This window comes from Python bivittatus, unplaced genomic scaffold (assembly GCF_059951505.1).
Source record: "Python bivittatus isolate LINGU-HERP-01145 unplaced genomic scaffold, Pbiv_v1 ctg000570_np1212, whole genome shotgun sequence".
Lineage (NCBI taxonomy): Eukaryota > Metazoa > Chordata > Lepidosauria > Squamata > Pythonidae > Python > Python bivittatus.
In genome coordinates this window covers 22,892,184-22,913,392 of record NW_028277097.1, presented here as the reverse complement: position 1 = coordinate 22,913,392, position 21,209 = coordinate 22,892,184, and the positions used below count along the sequence as shown (strand labels likewise).

The 21,209-nt window shown below is 42.6% G+C and overlaps 1 protein-coding gene across 1 annotated transcript in view; it reads right to left on the bottom strand.

Moving 5' to 3' along the window:
• UBE2R2 (ubiquitin conjugating enzyme E2 R2) overlaps nt 1-21,209 on the bottom strand; it is a 63,099-nt gene that overhangs the window by 21,623 nt on the left and 20,267 nt on the right. The gene's annotated exons all lie outside the window — the stretch shown is intronic.

Below are 21,209 nucleotides of genomic sequence, written 5' to 3'. Positions count from 1 at the left end.
TCCTCCTCCTCCTCCTCCTCCTCCTCCTCCTCCACCACCACCACCACCACCACCACCACCACCACCACCTTTCCTTCATTCCCTGTGTCTTCTGCTGGACTGTTTCTCCTGAACTTCTTGTGTGCCATGTTCCTTGCAGAATATTCCATCCCTTTATTTCTGTGTTCTTCCAAGCAAAGGAACATTTTGGACCATACCAGCACCAAGCTGTAGGCTAAATGGCTGTATTCACACAACATAACCAAATCATATATACAACATGCTAAGCTTGGTTGGATTTAATTCTGTTTACATGTTGGGGGGCCAAGATTAGCTGCGTTAGTTTGTGGTTCATCGTGGCAGTCCTAAAGGGACAGAGATCTGTATCTGGTTGAAATCCTGTTTCCCATGGAAATCCCACCAGCAAAGTGCAGAAGCAACAGACAGACCTCCAGCAGCTACTAGCTGGTATCCAGTGGCCCTCAAGCCTCAAAATTATCATGACAAGCAGTTAGTTCAACTCTCCTTAGCCATGAACTCACTAGGTAGCTATGATCATCTGCCCAAACATGAAGACTGATTTAGTCTTTGAGTCAGTCTTGACTCCTGATAACTACGTGGAAAAGTCCATGCAGTTTTGGAGGCAACATTTTTCGGAAGTAGTTTGCCCTTGCCTTCTTCTTCCCAGGGCTGAGAGAGAGGGATTGGCCCTAAGTTCCTCAGTGGCTTTTGGCAGGGCTACAACTCAGGCCACCCTGCTCCAATGCCTTAACTACTAGGTGAAATTGGCTCTCTATGAGGATATTACTGTTTAATGGGTTGTTGTGACAGCACAATATTGGGCACTATTTACACTCTTCTCTCTCTTTTTAACTATAATTAGTTAGTACACACATAATGTATTTAAAGATGAGGCAGATGGAACTACAGTTGGACTACAAGTAGAATAACTCTTTGGGGCAGATCAGACCAAGTATCAGATTTAATGTTGGGGCAAGTCACAGGGTGTAATTTCAGCAGTTGCTAGTTTGGTTATTTTGGAATCTTTTTGGTTTGTAGTTCTCAAGAACACTGACAGGATTCTGCCTGCTTATTCAGTCTTTGCTCCTTCTAGCTGATTAAGACCACAGTGGCTTCCTAAAGCACCAAAGTGATCAAGGCTTCTTTGCAGGAAGGAAAACTACTGGACTTCTACTGAAGAAACCCTCCACTGACTTGGCAGAACACTGGGTGCAATTATATGTGCAGCCTAAAACATTCAATAACTGGGAAATGTGATTAAGAAAGTGGCAGCTTTGCCCCTCCAGCTATATTTGGAAGACCATTATTATCTGGACCCATTTCAATCAGGCTTTCAGCAGAATATGGTACTGAGGGTGCGCTGGTTGTCTTGATGGATGACTTAGGTTGAAAATTGGATGGTGAAAGTGCAGCTCTGTCAGTTCTCCTACACTACAGTGCCTTTCAGCTTCATCAACCTTTTGGACTATCTCACAGGATTGGCCTTGGGAGCCCTGTTTTGCTGTGACTCTGGTCCCTCCTGGCAGATGCTGAATAGGAAGTGACGCTGAGGGACTAGAGTATAGCCAGCCATATTTGGTGAGAGATACCCATGGGTGTTTTGGTGGCAATCTTCCTGGATGACTGCAGGTACAGCTACCCTTGGAGACGCAATTGGTGTTAAGAGCTGAACTGCTAACCTGTGTAAGACAAAACTTACAAGAAGCTTGCTGGATCAGGTCACAGACCCATCTAGACCAGAATTTTGTGCCACACAGATGCCAACTGGATGTGGTTGGAAAGTGTTCAAGTCTGGATTGGAAAACAAGATCTCACTCCCCTGTCATCTTCCAGCAATCAATATTTAATTTATGCTGCCAGTGATTCAGGAGGCAGTAAACAACCATCCGTGTTCATAGCCACTGGTAGCCTGATCCTCCATGAATCTCCAGCCCCTCTTTTAAACCATCCAGACTGGCTCCCATCCCCACAATTGCTGGCAGCTAATTTCATAGTTTCACTATGTGCTATGTGCAAAAGTATTTCCTTCTCTAGGTTGTGAATTTCTCTGCATTCAATTTCAATGGGTGACCTTGAGTTCTAACACTGTGAAAAAGGGAGAAAAAACGACCTTTTTCTCTGTCCACATTATTGATGCCATGCATGATTTTAAATACCTCTACCTTGTCTCTCCTGACTCCCCTTTGTTCCCAGTTTAAAAGCTCCAACTGCTATTCCTTTCCTTGCAGGGGATCTGCTCCAGCTCTCTAATCATTTTGGTTGTCCTTTTTTGCATGTTTTCCAATCTTATAACATCCTTCTCAAGGTGCAGGGCCAGAACTGTATCAAACCCCAAGAGCTGTCTCTCCCTACACTTGTATAAGGCCATTATTATACTGGTTCAAATTCCCTATAGGATTTTGAACCAGTATAATAATAGTCCTGATAGGATAGGATAACAACTTCATCGTCATTCCACTATACACTGCACACCAAGTGCATAATAAAATGAAATTCCATTGCAATTGGCTTACAATCAAAAAATGATTCCCAGCATGGAATTTCCCTTCCTTACAGCAGCTGTGCACTGGGTTCAGTTTCATCAATTGATCCACCATGGCCAAAATCCCTTTCTTGATTAACCAGATCCCATTAATGTATATCTGAACTTCTGCGTGTGTGCCCACACACCTCAGTATGCATTTGTTTACGCTAAGCCTGTTCACAATCCCTTCTGAACAGTTTAGCATCATCAGCAACTATGGATAACACACAGCTCCACCTTAGCTTTAGATCATCACACACAAGTTAAAGAGCAGTGGGCCCACCCACAATCACACAATGCCTGTTCTGAAAGAATCTGTACTGTTGTCACTTGCTCATGGGTCACTCTTTTCACTGTTGGTGTTAACTTCAAAGCTCTATATGGCTTAAGACATCACTATTCCAGGTCTAGGAGTAACTGTCCCAGCAAGGGCCTGCACAAGAGGTCCTTTAAGGATGCCGCCATTGTCAGAGTCTCCCCCAGGAATTACGTATTTGTCTGTTCTGTGCTCAGAAAATCCTCAAAGATGCATCTCTACTGCCAAGGTTTTAACTGTTCATCAATATTAAATATTAATTGTATTTTATCCTTCTGAATTTTTTAAAATGTTAGCTATGTTGAATACTTATTACTCAGTTAAATTAATTTTATCAAAGGCACTTTTCCCCACTCTTCTATCATACACCCAAGGAAATGTATCAGAAGGAGCGCTATTAATTAATTAATTAATTAATTATTAAATTTATGTGCCGCCCATCTCCCCCAAAGGAGACATTTAGATGTGAATGTATCCAAAAATAAGTTAACAGGCCCAAGATAATGGAAGCAATGGAATAGCCAGCCCAGGTAAATGCTTTCAGCCTTTTCATGTTAGTCACCTTTAGCATTCTATGAATGGAAAGAAACGTAGTATTACAAGTTACTATCTGTTTTATGTCATACAAGTTATTTTAAACTGACAATCATTACTTCAAGATAGTCTTGATATAGGAGTCAGATAAATGTTGATTGTATGCATCAATAATAAATGATTAAGAGTGTATTAAAATGGTGGTAAAATCTTGGAAGAATAAAAGGCACTTGTCAAACTTTTCTCGCGGGTGACCACTATGATACCGATGGGTGGGGTTGGGGGGGAATTCCAGGGAGCCACCCATAGAGGAGACCACCCTGAGTTTCACAAAGTCTCAAGTTGCTGTGCTGGTTGACGGTGGCCCAAACGGAAGCCTTTCCCCCACAAAATGTGGCAGTGCTTTGTCTGCCCACTTACATTATTTAGGGGTTTAATTCACAAAAGCCTTCTGGGAAGTAAAAATAGCTTGCAACAGCGGTCACTCCCACCTTGCTCCTTATAAATATTTTAGGCTGCATTTTGAACTGGAACACCAACCTCCAGCTAAGTGACACTCGCGAGCCAGCGGCTGCCTGATCCAGCTCGACCAAGCCGCCTCCGTGGTTCTCAGTCTGTACTGGCTCAGATGCACCATTCATTCCCTTCCTACTGCTTCTCCCCTCCGCCCCCGGACAGTCACATGGACGGTTAAGAACACACAGCAGCCTCCTCCATCGCAGGCAGCCGTGCCGTCTCGTCTCCTCCTCGCTGGGAGCAGCAGAGAGAATTATTTATAGACTGGGAAGTGTAAACCGAGGCGCTGCTGCAATGTTACACAATCCTGCCTTCCCACCCTCCGTCCATCCACGCAGCTGTCCTCCCCAGAGGAAAAGGCGAAGGTCCTTTCCAAAATCACAGCATCCCACCTAATTGCCAGAAGGGCGGCTTTCAGCTTTCTGCAGCTGAAATACATGCGCCCAGGCAAAACCCTTCCCCCTTATTCCCCGAATTGCCACTTTCCCTCAAACTCAGAGGCACTGCTCACAAAACAGCAAAACGTGTGCAAACAAGGGCCTGAGTTATACTACTTAAAGGGCAGATGAAGAGTCGGATGGAAGGAGGGAGATCTCGCTTCCTCCATCTTCTAATCTAGCTCCCCCCAGCCCCCCCACCAAGGTTCACTTTTCTTGACTGTGTTGGTGGCACTTTAGGGAAGACAGGACCGCAGCATATAAAATGACTATAGAAACATAATATGGGAAAGGTGGGTAGCTTTTAGAAGCTTAGGATGGAGGGTAGTCCTTCAAAAGTAACACAGGGTGAACTGACACCAGTAAAAAGGAAGACTTTAAGCCAGGTTTTCTCAACCTTGGCAGCGTTAAGACATGTGACTTCAACTCCCAGAATTCCTCAGCCAGCATATGTTGCTGGGGAATTCTGGAAGTTGAAGTCCACACATCTTAAAACTGCCAAGGTTGAGAAAACCTGCTTTAAGCAATGCATAGTTAAGCACTGGTGTTTGCTGCTGTCAGACACGGAGATGGCCCTCAAATCAGATGGTTTATAAAGGGTCCTGGACATGTCCGGTAACAGAAGTTTGGTGGTTACTGGTCTGGATGGTTTGAATGCCAGGAACTGAGCAGCAACAGTAGAGGAGCAATCTTGTGCCCACATCCAGATTGGTGACTTCTGAAATGCAGAAGTGGGTGACACAAAGCCTCCACTCACCAGTGTCCTTAACTTGGTTGTTTTATTAACCCATTTTTCTGAATTTGTCTTACATGTTATGCAATTTATGGTTGTAACAGGCCAGATTTGCATAATAAGCTAAACACAAAATAGTTAGCCATGATTAACACCAATGAAATATAGCATGCATTAGATCTTTACTGACCTGATTAAGTGCATTGAGCAACCATAGTTCAAAAATACTGTTGGGTTTAGTCCAGCAGGATTCCTTTTATGTTCTCATTTTTACCACGTATGATAGAATAAGGCTTCTGGGAACAAGGGGCGGGGACCCATTTGTTTTCCAGTTACTCTCCAAAATGCCATGTTTGTTCATCAGCCCTGGTAACCAAGTGGTAAACTTAATCTCACATTCCCTAAGGAACAGCCTTAAGTACACTCATTTTTATTATTTATTTATTTATATATCAAATTTGTCACCACCCATCTCGTTAAAAAGCAACTCATACTTTTTCTATCCTTTTTCCATCTGCAAGAGAAAACCAACCAAGATGCTGGCATCTTGCACGCAAAGCATTCCAAATACTAGACACCCGCATATTCTTGCAAACGTCTCTCTACAGCTGAGAGAGTCCAAAACCTGTTCTCTCACACAATATAACTCAATTAATTACCCCATACCCTGGGCTCACATTTCCTGAATCACAAAGTAAATGGGATAAATATGCACATAAGTCAAAAATAAAGAAACCATTAAGCCAAGTTAAAACTAAGTTTTGCATGCTGCCTGAATATAGCTCTAGGGGATTAACTGAGCCAATCAGACATGTTAGGTGAAATCAACCAGTTCTGCAGGATTTATGTGAATATACATGTAAGATCATGTCATTTTGGTGGGACCAAGGATCTGCCTGGTCCATGAACAGCAAGGAGCCAGCTCTCGCTATCTACACTAGCTAGTCATCTCTCTGCTCCCCATGTCCAGTGATTCCAGTCCACTCTCTAAAGTAACCCAACAGTTTTTTTTAAATGGAGCAGTGAAATGTCTGTGCAAACCACTGTATTGAATCTGGCTTGTTTTTATGGATGAACCTTCTCCTGAACTGAAGTTATGGACTTCTGCCTTCCATCCACAAGTTCATCTTAAAGAAATTTAAGTCACAATTCATTATATTAGTTTCAGCTACTTCCATAATCAAGAACAGCAGTTTATCCTTCTTCAGTTTCAGAATCATGGTTAACTTCTTGAGATATTACTAGATGGCTTCTAGTACAACAGCTTACAATAAAAGCTAGTGACCAGGACCAACAATTCATTGTCTGTGTTCACCTGACAGGTTCCCTGATGATAAACTGGACCATGGGTTAGTCAATTAACCCATTTTCTGGATTTGCAGAACACACTGAACTATAAACTAACCACACTAAGCTAAAATATGGCTGTCTAATTTATAGTTTGCTAAGGGATGCCAATGGAGACACTGGGAGAAATGTCCAATTAAACATTTAGGTTTATTTCATAGGTATGTGGGCTGCATTTAGACTATCAAAGTTGCAAGCCAGAACCTGAAATGAATCCAACTACTAACCAGTCCTCATTGGCAATGCCTCTTCAAACAGTAAGTGGGACACTGCATCTATAATTGCTAACTTTATACCAACATTTGTTAGGAAAGATGCTCATCCTTGAATCAGAGAGGAGGCTGACACATTCAGAGTGTTTCTTTTTCCTTTTTAAAATGCCACCCCGCCATGCCTTTTGATTAGTCTTTTTCAACTGGAGTTAATTTCAACCCTAAACACCATGGGGGTGATGGATGGACCAGCAACTCCAGTTCACAGAAAAAGACAATGCTTCGACTCTTTTGTACGTCATACTCTATCCGGCCTCAGCAGATGTGGTGTCTGAGAATAAACCTTACTCGGTTTTATGAGAACGACTATCTGCACAATGTTTAATTTATATATGCTGTGGAGTCTGCAAAACAAGAGACTATAAAACCAGAAGCTTCCTTTCCAACAAGGAGAGCAGTCTGCAACGTGTCAAGGAAGACCCAGCTGCCGGGGCACAGTTGGAAGGCCAAAGAGGTGTGTGAAGACCAGGCGGGTTTCCATTAGCAGCTTAGGAGAGGGGTTGGTATTCCCAAGCATCTTTGAGGGAACAGAGTTACAAAACAGTTGCCCAGCCCTTCTAAAAACCCTAGAAATTAGGCAACATCCCATGCATTCAAGTGTTCCAGATTTGCTACTAACAAATCTAACTCTGCTTGTCTATCCTAAAGCCAGAGAGTTGATATAGTCTCCAATGGGAAGTTCTGATCTTAAAGAGCATCTACTATTCACCCATGTGTCAACGAGAACAGAAGCTAGCTCCAAAGATGGCTTCACAATTTCTGAGGGTGCAAATAAGTGTTTCAAGCAAACCTCCAGCTTGTGGGTCCCAGTTTTTCAAGCAAGGCTGAGGAACTGGGGCAGTGGCTTGCTGCTTGCATAACTCCCAGAAGAATTACTTCAGCTTGGCTATCAGTGACCGGCAAGGGCATTTACCTTAGCTAAGAGCCACTCACTGCCCTAGACCGTTGCTTTTCTGCTATTCGTATCAGATCCAAAATAGCTTTTCAGGCAGAAACCGAAGCTGCATTGAACAATGCAAAGAAACAGAAGTCAAAAAAAAAAAATCAGTGGGGGAAGCAGGGCGAAACCCCGTTCTTGGGTAAAAGTGCAGTCTAACAGCCAAAAGAGCACAACCCTGAGCAGCGACTTTCGGGGTGTTATCTTGGCCCTCCAAGCATGATTTCTGGCTCTGGTGTCTTAAGCTGCTCTGGTCTGCGTTTAAAGAAGTGCTTGTTTCAGAATTTCTCCTTCGTAAGCACAGGAGAAAAGAAGGGGGGGGGGAACAAGCAACCTTATTTATGACTTGCAAGCACGGCACACTGAATTTACCACTGTCAACAGATCCAAGACTCAGCCTTCCTCTGCTGTGACAGGATAAAAAAAGGGAGAGAGAGATGGAGATAGAGAGGTGGAGAAAGAAAGAAAGAAAGGAAGGAAGGAAGGAAGGAAGGAAGGAAGGAAGGAAGGAAGGAAGGAAGGAAGAAAGAAAGAAAGAAAGAAAGAAAGAAAGAAAGAAAGAAAGAAAGAAAGAAAGAAAGAAAGAAAGAAAGAAAGAAAGAAAGAAAGAATCTGCTCTATACAAGTCAAGTCTCCAGCCACCAATGCTGGATGCCTTCCTCGCTGCCCTGCCCTGGTGTCACTTCCGGGCTGGGCTCAGGAAAGGCAGACCCAGAGAGAAGGGGATGGCACTGTTGGCCTGACTTCGTGTTTATGATCGTGTTTGTGATCCCTTCCCACAGAAGCCTTTAAGCCTCCTTGGAGGAGGTTAGCACAAGCAAACTGAGGGTACACAGGCCACAGAAAAAGAGTTAGAGGGTTGCACGGCCATGAATTTACTTCCTGATCACGCGGTAAGAAGAGTAGAAAGATTTTTCCTCGCGCAGCCAGCTGCTTCCCCACCAGCCAACTGAATCCAGTTCCAAGGCAATGTTACCTGCCATTCTTACCAAGACTTACCGAGATATGATTAGGCTCATTTAAAAAAAAAAATCAAAATGCAAGGCATTTATTCTGCACTTACATAGTAGCATGAAAAAGTCAGGTTGAATTGTATATTTCAATGAAAGTTAAACATCTTTCTGCAAATTGGAATGCATACTTACTATTTATGTGCAATTGTTTACAGATTCAAAATCTGTGTATTAAAAACATTAAATGTGTTAATAATATGTGTTAATAAATTAAAATAAAGAAAACATGGGATATAGCAGGGTAGAAGTTCGGATATCCTGCTACTCAATAGACAGGGATTCCAGATAACAGCTTTCAAGCATTTTTTGTACCCATCTAAGGATCCCTCTATTCTTGTTTTTAGAATTCTTCCCTATTCTTCCCTGCAGAACTCTTTTAGCTCAAAGGTATTCTTAGGTCTCCTTGTATGCACTGCATGTCTGAGTGCCACCCCAACAATTTTCAAGAATACTGAAGTCTGGGGATTATGGGGACCACTCTGTATCTTTCCTGAAAAGAGCCTCTTTTCAGGAGCTTCAATTACTTCACTGATTGTGGGATCTTATCTTATAGCATGTGTTGATATTTAGTTGAACCCATTTTCCTTCCACCCTGCATCACTTGCTGAGGAGCAAACTGGAAATTGTAATAGAGCCATCCCCTTAATAGCTGAGGAGTTATTTTCTTCAAACAATTTGCCCTTTTTTCTCCAATTCTGTGTGTGTGTGTGTGTGAGATTGTGGCTGTTTGCTTTAATTTTTTGGTTCATCAGTACAAAGCATTTTGTTCCAAACTCTTTGAGGCCTATCAAGGTTTTCTTTTGCCTACTTTAGATGATGACTTTTGTGATAAATGAAAAGGCTTCTTTCTGATAATTTGCCCATGCAGACCCTTGCTGTCTAAATAACAGTGGGCTACTAATCCAGTGTTAGCTAAACTTTTAAGCAGGGCTTTTGCAGTGATCCTTGGGTTCTGTTTTGTAGATCCGATCAGCTTGGGGACATTCTGCAGAGACTTTTCTTAGTTTTCCTCATCTTGCTGTGTTTCTAACAGTTCTGTATAACCTTCTTTTCTTAACATTTCCCACAGCTGAAATTGTTAGTTGGAAGCATTTAGAAATTTCATTATAGCCTTCCCCTGATTTGTAAAAGTGAATTACTTTCATTTTCAAATGCTCAGACAACTGCTTAGAGAAACCTGTGACTGCTGAAAGCAGACACAATAACCAGAACTTGAGAGGTTAGAAGAGCTAGGGTACTTCTTCACCTGTGGAACTGTCTTCTTCTGGCTACTACATCTATCACATTTTGGGGCCTTATTAATGATTTTACAGTACAGTACAGTACTAAAGAAAAGTAGCACTGAAATCAATTGCAAGAGTGCCCAAGCTTCTGTATCTGTATCTGACATATCCTCTTATTTGGAATTTGTAAACAACTGCACATAAGTAATAAGCATGCATTCAAAATCTGCAGAAAAACGTCCTGTTTAACTTTGTATCATGTCATCGGCTTCTGTACAATTAGGGATTCACTGAAACATGAATTTCACCAGAGGTGCCTAAACTTTTGCATGCAACTGTATGTATCTACATGCACTGCATACAGAGGCACATACAAACCATGATTTAATACTTCAGGCTGTGTCTCATGAAAACTTCATGCTACATCTTTTCAGTTCATCAAAACTCATCTTAGTCTAGCCTTTTCGTAGACGTTTTCAGTGATTCAGTAAACAAAAGCCCTTCCCGCAAGTTTTCACCATCCTTAAGTGTGTGCAATGAAATCTTTCTGGATATGAGGTCTCTTCTCAAATAATACGCATTCTGGAGAGTGAAAGCAGCACTTCCATTTGCAGACCAGATGCTGTTTCAAGTCTTGCACCAGTCCTCAAAACCACTTTTGCACATTCCTGTGCTTTGTGTTCTCCATCACCTCTGAAAGCATTTAGAAGGAAAACTCATCAGCTGTGAACCTTTGGCTCCAAAAGTCAACATTCACACCATACTCTCCAGGTCTGTGTTGTAGAGATGTGGTAGTCCACACAACAAGCACCTCCATCAAATAAGGAAAGGGCTTGTGGGATGCTGGTGGCCTATCCCCTCTACAGCTGGTCCCAATACTTGGGGCCTTTTAAAACTATGTAAATGCAACTGCCCAGCTCTCCCAGGCTATCATCCAAGTTGTTTTTAATGTGCTGATGTGTTCTTTACTAACTGCTGTTTTCACTGTTATTTTTAATTTGGATTTTTGCTTTGCTATTGTTTATTTGTGGTGAGTAGATCTGAGAGCCAGTTAAAATAAAAGCTAGTTGAATTCTTTATAAAGAAAGAAATATTCCCCAAAGCAAGGCATTATATACCAGCAGCCACCGACAACCAACTCTAACCAAATTAGTTGTTTGCAGGAGTTTTCCTATGCATGGAATATTAAAAGGGCAACTTGCCCTTAACTCTACTCCTACACAACAGCAGGATTATAGCTAATATGCATAGAAAGCTACAGATTTTAGAAGGCATTTTTAACATATTATCACTGGCACTTTTTAAAAATAAAAAGACATTATAAATCTTTTATTAATAGCCATCTTGCTTTTCTAATGTGACTTCCCAGCAAACAGAAATTGACTAACAAGAGAGCAAAATCTATCAGCTTTAGCTTCAAGTCAGTTTCATCCAGCTACTCTACAGGTAGACCTTGCTTACCAACTGCCTTGTTACCAAGGTGTAAAAAACAAAACAAAACCAGCGTTGCAACCAATCCTCACATTTATAATCAAATTTATGGATTTGCAAGCTTTCCAACTTGCTTCTGACAAGCAGAGTCAACAGAGAACATGAAAGTAAAATTCAAGTTACAGTCACATGTCTCACTTAATGACCACGGCAATTCACTTAACAACCAAATGGGAAGTGATGTCATGTGTTGCAGTCATGTGATTTTCTCCTTAGTGACTGGTGCTTAGAAACAAAGTTGCCAGTCCCAACTGTGGTTACTAAGCGAGGACCACCTGTATTTGGGTTTAGGGATAGCAAGTAATTAAAATCCAGTTCCATACATACAGATACATAACCTTGGTCAAAGAAGCCCTGGTCTCTGCTGTCAGGAAAAAATTAAAAATAAAAAGCAAGACTAAATACAGATATGCTTGACTATTCTGTAACTTGCCTGTAAACTTTCTAAAAAGGGCCCCAGGCTGCTAGTAATCTCTGGACTATCACCTGAGAAACTCTGACTTAAAGCAACCCAGGCAAGGAAGTTTTTTTTTTAAACAAAGTTTAAAATCAAATCTTAGGTTTCTCTAAAAAGGAAGGACATATGAAAAGCAATATTTATGGTTTTGCCAAATATTTCCTCATTGTATTTCTGAAGCAAGAAGATGTCCTTTAAGAACACAAATGTTCCCTGGACCCCCAGCACTTATTAACTACACACTACCCTACTACCCCCAGTTTTTGGCAAGTAATGGGGCCGCAAATCTCACTATCAATGATTCCAGATATCCTCAGCCCTCCAATTGCTGTGATGTGACACCACAAAGCCAGTTTGGGCTACATGCTTGCTTCACACATCCAAAGCTGAAGCAAAGGCAACACCTCTTACTCTTGCACAGGGTGTATCTGCCTAATTCATCAGTGCAAACCACCAATCTTATCACTAAAGAATATTTTTCATTCACTAAGAAGTATTGAGGGTGCCTGGAAAAAAAATTGTTCCACTGATATCCAAAAGCTCCGAGTAGCCAAACCTAATCTGTTTGCCTGAAAGAAGAGTTTCTAGATAGCAGGGTGTCTGAACACGTGCAGGCATTGGGAAGGTCTCATGGAGTGGGTCCATATACAGTAAAGTCTTGGTTGAAGGAACCTTTATTTGGTAGACTTCAGACACAACCAATAAAATTTTCATTCAAATGACACCCCATTTAAAGGACTCATATCCATTACATTGGGAGGAATGTCCATCTAGTAAATCAAGGATTTATTGCAAATCACAGTATTTATCTCAATTACATAATTTCACTAATGACAGGAAATGAGGCAAATGACATACATTCAGATTTAACAAATTGCTCCCTCAATGCTCCACTAAACAGAAGTTTTATTGTAGGGCCAAGACATTAAGGCAGGAGGGACCATCTTTGGTGGCCCAATGCAGGGGTTGCCCTTGAAAGTTCTTGGGGGTCTAAGAGCTGCAGAGCAAGTAGAGCTGCCCAAGGGGCAGAATCAGATCCAGTGGGTTTAAAACTATAAGGAAGTATGTTCAGGCTATACATCAGAGCCTCCCCGACTGTTCAAGCTATGTAAGTGATGATTTCTCCTTAGTTGCAGGTCTTTGAGCAGAGGTTGGAATGTCTTACGGCCAAAACGCTTTAAGGATCAAGCACTGTCCTGATTTGATGATTTCTGAGGCCCCTCTCTAATTCTATAATTTTGCAGTTCACTCTTGGTTCTTAAAGTTGGGACATCCATTTGAGATGGCCAGCCTGTAACTTTGTACTGTGTTTGCACAGTGCAAGGTGAGTGCAAAAACATGGTACGTAAAAGCTGTCACCTTAAGGTAATCAGGCAAATCAATCAGAATGTATAGCGATTTTTTTTTTAAAAGACCAACACTACTGAAAACAGGAACAAGCAACTTACAGCCTGCATGGAACCCCACCCAGTTCCCCACTCAGTCTCTCTCAAGATCGTGCTATTAAAATCCTACTTTACTATTAACGTAACACCTTATTTGGTGTCTCCAGGACTTTGTCATCTTTGGTGCTCGATGGGGTGGCACTACCCCAGACAGACCCAGTGCGTAATCTGGGGGTCCTCCTAGACTCACGGCTCCTGCTTGAAGAGCAGGTGGCAGCCGTGGCTGGGAGGGCCTTTGCACAGCTTCGGGTTGTGCATCAGTTACGCCCTTTCCTGGATCGAGATGCCCTTCAAACAGTCACTCATGCCCTTGTTATCTCCCAGATAGACTACTGCAATGCGCTCTACATGGGGCTACCCTTGAAGACTATCTGGAAGCTACAGCTGGTCCAGAATGCGGCTGCGTGGGCGATTTTTGGAGCCCCAAGAAAGGCCCATGTAACACCTTTGCTCCGTGAGCTGCACTGGGTACCAGTTTGCTTCCGGGTCCAATTCAAGGTGTTGGTTATTACCTTTAAAGCCCTACATGGCATGGGGCCAGTTACCTAAGGGACCGCCTCTCCCCTATGACTTCACCCAGTCCCACCCGGTCGCACAGAGAGGGCATGCTTCGGACCCCCTCAGTAAAAGAACTCCATCTAGCGGGGTCCAGAAGGCGGGCCTTCTCTGCGGTAGCCCCCGCTCTTTGGAACATTCTGCCCCCGGAGGTGCGATGGGCCCCCTCACTCCTGGCCTTCCGAAGGGCCTTGAAGACCTGGTTCTGCCTCTTGGCCTGGGGTGGGGAGGGAATACTTCAAGCAGGGGGATGGCTAGCCCTGTAGTGGCCAGCTCTCTGCAGCTTGATTTGCCATCTGCTTGGATCTTCCTTTCTTTAGTATTGTTTTAAATTTTGGATGTTTTATGTGTTTTAGATGTATTTATAGTTTTAATGTTTTTTGTAAGTCCCCCAGAGTCCCCCATTGTGGGTGAGATGGGTGGCGGAGAAATCTAATAAAATAAATAAATAAATAAACGTAACACCTTATCCCGGTGCCTGGAGGGTGTGAGGATCAGGATGGGAACAACAGGTTTCAACTGAACCCTGGCAAGACTGAGTGGCTTTGGGTTTGGGGTCCTGCTGGTTCTGGGACTATACCATCTTTAGTGCTGGATGGGGGGGCACTGCCCCAGACAGACCCAGTGCGCAATCTGGGGGTCCTCCCAGACTCGTGACTTCTGCTCAAAGAGCAGGTGGCAATCGTGGCTAGGAAGGCCTTTGTACAGCTTCATGTTGCACTCCAATTGCGCCTCTTCCTGGATCGGGAGGCTCTGCTCAGGGTCACTCATACCCTAGTGACCCTAGTCACCTTAGGACTGGACTACTGTAATATGCTCTACATGGGGCTGCCCTTGAAGAATATCTGGAAGCTTCAACTGGTGCAGAATGAGATGGCACAGGCAGTTATGTGTGCTCCTAGAACACATATTACACCTCTGCTTCGCAAGCTTCATTGGCTGCCAGTTTGCTTCTGGGTCCAATTCAAGGTGCTGGTTTTGACCTTTAAAGCCCTTCGTGGCATGGGGCCGGGCTATCTGAGGGACCACCTCTCCCTCATTGTATCTGCCCATCCCCTTAGATCCGGCAGGGAAGGTATGCTGTGCGTTCCATCGGCCAGGGACTTGCATTTTGTGGGTCCCAGGAGGCGGGCCTTCTCTGCCGTGCTCCGTCCTTGTGGAACATTCTCCCCCCCCAAAGTGAGGCTCGCCCCTTCCCTGCGGCTGTTTAGGAAGTCCCTCCAGACCTGGTTGTGTCATCAGGCCTGGGGGTCTTTGGAACTGGAGACATTCTTAGATGGCTCCACTATGATTGACATTCTGCTCGGGGGGGGTTTGTATATTTTAAAATTTAAAATTTTTAAACTTTTTGATAATGTTTGCAGTTTAATAATCACTTTACCTTTTATAATGATTGTTTTTATCCATTTGTTATTTTATTCAATTGTTGTACGTTGCCCAGAGATGCTTTGTGTGAGATGGGCAGCTATATAAATGTGATATATAAATAAATAAATAAATAAAAGGAGAGGGGAAATTCCAACCACTGGCCCAGCGCTGACACCGCTGTCATGACCCAATGGGCCGCAGCTGTCCTCCCCCAAAGAATGACTTCAGCTATAAAAAGGCTGCTCTTTCCTATTGTAGAAAACTGGATGACATTGGAAGGTCTGGCAAGTTCTAAATCCTAGTTTTCTCAAAGGAGACCAACAAGCCATCATAACCCAAAGTACAAGTAAAGTAAGCCCTCTGAGATCACTGATTTTTTTTGGGGGGGGGAGAGCTGGTGAGAAAAGGAGGGAAAGGATCCTCTGGCATTCCCACCCAACTCTCCATTTTCTAGGTCTTTATTGGAAAAATACAAACCCCTTACAGCTCTCCTTAATCATGAAGGCTAGCAGCTCTTTTCAAAGCCTCTTTAAAAACAGCGCCAGCTGATGGCCCCATGACATGTTCCAGGGTGGAAGTGCAGCCGCAAAGGTTTCGCAAGAGATCCTGTAACCCCTTTCTATCCCTCCTTCTATCTTCAAAGCAGACAGGCAGCGTAACAGCTGCTCTGGGCACCGGCAGGATCAATTAACTCGGCACATCTGAAGCAGAGTTTCTGGCGTGCAAAAAAACGCTCACACATATGTTTGTGGCAACCAATGTTTAAGAGAAGCTATCACCACACAAATATAAAAGCACAGCTACTGTTAAGATTAGGATTTCAGTTCCAGACTGGGACACACATACTGTATGTGGACCAAAACAATAGCAGATGTGTGTGCATGTCTTAATTAAACTGCAAATTTGCATCTTGAAGTAATTTCCTTCTTTCAGGATCTTAAAAACAATTATACCCAAGTTTTTGTGATATTTGGATTCAATCAATTAGCTGGGTAAAAGCAAGTTAAAGAATTCTAATGAATACACATCCTTTAACATCATATAAATCTGACTTTCACTCCTAATCTTCAGTCCTGTCTTTGGTACCTTGAGGCCCCTCTTACATTTTGCAAATACCCATTTTACATTCCGAGCATCCTATATTCTCTGCAAATTTTACCCTATCTCTGAAAGTGAGTCACTATTAGATCAATATAATGCATGATTTAGCAACTTGGCAGATCCGTAAAATTGCAAACATGAACAAACAAAACAAGGGTGTAGCATGAGGGTTTGGTATTGGTACATTACACCATTGCTATGGGACCTTCACTGGCTACCAGTTTGTTTCCAAATGCGATTCCAAATGCTGGTTATTAAAGTCCCATATGACTCAAGATCTGGGGATCTAGAGCCAACTATCCTAAGTACATTCTTTCCAACCCAGGCAGACAGAGAACATCTGCCAAAGGTCCCCTCCTATCAGGAGGTACAACAGGCATGGGCAGGGAGGTAGGCTGCTCCCCTCCTTTGAAACACTTCAGCCACCCCCAGCAAGAATGCCTTCCCCTTCTTATAGTCTTCTGAAGAACAGTCAAGGGTTAGTTTTTCTGGAAGACTTGTGGAGATTAAGCAGCTAAAGTAAGATCAGTACCAAAAATGGAGCTATTTCCTGCAATTGCTTATGGGTTTACAATTATTTGCATGTTATAATATTATTCTGTATTGCACTATTTATGTTTTATATGTCACGTGGACTGAGGTGGCTTATAAATATTATAAACGAATGAGTAAAGTCTTCTACAGAATTTAAGGTTTATGTTAATGTTCAAGCTTGAGTCAGTCTACTATCCTTCCAAAAACAGCATCTGAAAGGTACACCGCAGCCATGAAAAGTTTCAAGCTGTGGCAGAATTTCCTCTATTTCATTCTTGAGCAGGTTTTCCAACAAGAAGCTTTCCATGTCCTATCCTAGTGTGTATGGAAATGCAGCCATATAGTTTGCTTGGGAATTCTTTGGATGTCATTGTCACTGCTACGAGAGATGACCAAGACATCTAAGAGGAAGTGTCATAAAAATCAATGGTGGTAAAATCCTGGTTGGATCCAAAACTAGATGCAGGAAAGGAGCTCATCTTTTTACTTCCAATATTCTGGAAGGAATGGGGTCAAACTTCAATCTAGACAGGACAATAATCTGCTGATATAATGAAACACCTCACATATCTAGTATAACCAATATGTTTAAACAGAGCAACAATAAAATGATAAACTATTAGAATTTGTTTCCAAACATACCTTTTCTTTCAATACTTCTGATATATGCACTGTAACTATCTCAAGTTGTCTTAATCTGTCTTATTGTTCCTATATTCCACTCTTTTTCTTCTGGCTCAGGGATTTACTGCAATTGTTTCTGGTTTTATTTGCATTTTGAACTTTTTTTTGGTGTTGTATGTGACTTTATTTTGCACATCACCTGGAGTGAGGTGGCTGATAACTCTTACAATAAATAAAGGCAATATACCAAATTCAAGGTTGATCTCAAAGTTCAGACTTAAGTCAGTTTCCTATTATTGCAAACTTTACCATTAATGGAGGGTTAATAAGAATAGAAGCCCATGAGCAAAAGCATTCTCCACTTTACATACTATCCTGATGCTGGATAGAACATTTCTAGGGTTTCAGAGTACATATTTTGAAAAACTGTCCAGGTCAGGCCAATTATAACATGCATTTTGCATATCTGTCTCTTCTGGAAGAAGTGGTGGACTCCCTGTCATCAGATGGATTCAACTGGGGTCTGACCCTCCATCCGCCTGCTATTGACAAAAGGGCTACTTTTTGCTGTGGCACGCCTATAGTTTCAACTCTTAAAAGTTCCTGCACATGAAGTATGACCCAGGCAGACACAACCCCCATGCGCAAAGTTAAGAATTAATCATTACATTACTCCTGATTTTCACATTATGCACATTTAATGACTTATCTGTTTCAAATACTCTTCCTCAGTGCACAGAACACCGCTACTAGAAGCTGGTGCAGTTATAGTACTGCTCAACCTTTAACAAGACTTAAGAAATTGGGGGAGTGGATCATATGCCCCCTTAACTAGAAGGAAATAATGGGATAATTAATAATAATTAATAGGGAATGCTAACTAGGGTTTATGTGTATCAAGGGTGAAGTTTATTTGTAGCCCAGCCTTGTGTTTAATTACATACTTCACTTCCCACAGTAGCAGGAAATACCAGGCACACTGCATGGAAATCCATCTAAATATGTGAACAGGTTGACAGAAGAGACACTGTCTCCTTCATTCTTCCTATACCAGCCTCCATAGTCTGCGTGATGGCCATGAAGAAAGTGAAGTCCCTCTGGCCACAGCCACTGCAGAATCCTATTCAGATGGTGGAGGACAGACAGCCATGCAGGCCTCCACTGCTATTCTGTGGGCAGAAACCAAGCAGGTGAGTGGCCAAGCCAAGGATGGATCACTCCATGCCTTGGCATTTATCATTGGTTAAACATTTTACTAGCCTGCTTTTTGCTCTCAGGGAACTGAAGAGGAAGGACAGAGCATGCTACCCATTCCAGCCTAGAAACATTTAGCAACTAAATTGAGGAGATTGTTGTAATCAAGGAAGCAGGGCGAAGGGGCAGAGTTAAGGTGGACCATCCCTCTGCATTCAAGCAGGCATCCTGCTGGGATACTTGCTCTCAGTCATACAGTAATAGCCTTCTCCAACATGGTATGTTCTGGGTGCCCTGTCCTTCAACTCACCCAGCGTGGTTTGTTTGGTTTTTTGGGGGTGGGGATGGTGGGGGAAGAGACACATATACTCCAGATTACGAATGACGTCTCAAAAGGTCCTACTTCACTCTTGAACTGTGCACCTGACTCTCCTGAAGATACACAAACGCAGCGCCACAGCTCTTCAGGAGTTACCTATTGAAGTGCTGATGAACTTTACTTCGTGCTTGGGTGGCTAATCGCGAGCTGCACAAAGGTCAACTCGCAGTTGATTAGGCAACTGTTTGAATAAAGTGCCGAGGGTCAGCAAGCGTTTGAAATATTTCACCATAGGCAGTCACAGAATACCTTGTTTACAGTCTCCGAGGAAACCAGACGCTCTCATTTGCTCAGCTAACTGACACTTCGAATAACATTTCTCAATTCTGTTCCGGCCACCGAAGCATCTTTCTCTTTACTAGTCTCTCCCGGACACGATTGCTTCATACAGATCAGGAGGTGGGTGTGAACCAAGCCACATTAATTTCTGCTTCCCCAGGCAAACAAGATACAATAATTTCTGCTGCGACATGCAGAGATTACACTACAATATTGGCAACACAATTCCACTTGTCATTGTCAGTCTACATGCAGTTGTAACCAATTTAACAGCCTCCCAGGATTCACAAATGCTGGTGTACTTTGAATACATTATCATTTGCACCCCCAGTGTGAGCATAACATATTCTTCTGCACCTGCTAAATAATGTTTGGCACTGTCTTAAAAGCCAGTTTTTAATTTTGTTCATTACTATGAAAAATACGTATAAAAAACAGTTAGTTACCCTGTATAAGATTTTCACAATTGTGTGCTCTTTCATACCGGTTTTACTAACTCCACAGTTCTCAGCCCAAATGGCCAAGATCTTTAGACTTCAACTAGCAGGGCGAAGGTGCTCTGCCTTTTGCAATTAAACGAAAGTTCACTGTGTTAAGTAATGGTTTGTGCATGGAATGAGGTTGTCTGAGGAGCACCCACACCTGTGCACGGAAACAGGCACCACAGCCCTTGTTCCTGCACATGCCACGCCAATGTTTCTTCTGAAGCTTGGAAGAAGTCCAACTGTAGCTCAGCGTTTGTCAACCTTGGCCATTTGAAGATGTGTGGACTTCAACTCCCAGAATTCTGGGAGTTGAAGTCCGCACATCGTCAAGACACTAAGGTTGAGCAACACGGAGCTAGCTTATCTGGGGAAGAGCAGGACCTGAACCATCTTAGAACCACCTCCCCCAAAGGAGAACAGAGATAAGCAGAACACAGCCAGAAGAAACAAGCCATGACAAAATGCTGGTTTATGTGTCCTATTCCCTGAGACTAGCCTGAGACATCCAGAAATCTCAAGTCAGCACACAGTCCCTAATTCTTTTTTGCTTCAGCCTTCCAGAGTGCTTCTGACTGCACTGCCAAACATTGACAGCACTGTTGACTTTTTTTTCTTTCTAAAGAAACGCACACACGCAATATTTTTTAGTCGTTTTGGCAGCTGTCGCCAACTTGTGAAATTTCTTGTCATCAGATATTTGTTCAGTGCCACCACCTTTACTTTTCAGGCATAAACCGATGATATCATTTTCCCCTGCCCTGATTTAGTGGGTCTTCTCCCTGGTTCTCTTCTTTTTGACTGGCTGATGGGTCATATTTTTAACTGTAGCCTAAAATGTCAGCTGTGTTTTAAATTTTGTCATTATTTTCTTAAGGAGAATGTGAGGATAAAATACGTCAATATTTAAAATAATTTTAAGGAATGAACATATTATTATTTAAAGCTGCAAAATGACTAATAATTTTTAAAGGTTTAAAGGGGAAAGACCAGAAAGTCTTGGCTATTGCATACGTGAGTGACACACAGCCACACATATTTTGCATTAATGTAATTTTTGGTCTCCCATTCACCCCAAAAATTAAGTGCAGCCTCTGGAAGCCAAAAAGGAGCCAGTCCGTATACTTAGTGAAGACCTGTCCTTCTCATTACGCACCACAGAATTCTATTTTAAATCTGCGTCTTTTGCAAAAGGTTCATTCGTGTAGCTATAGAATATGCTATACTTTAAGAATATGCAGCACAAATTAAATGCTACATGTTAATTCCAAGCCAATGAGAAGGGGAGGACGGAAAGCCAACTCAGAAAGCGTATCACAGACCCTAGTCCAACTATTCAAAAGCGCAAACGTGAGGAACAAAAGGAGAGCTTCATTCTGTCTGGAAGGGGAGCGGGCTCCACGCTCTCGGCCCCCTCTAGGATCCTAGCCCTCGTTTAGTTTTCTCCT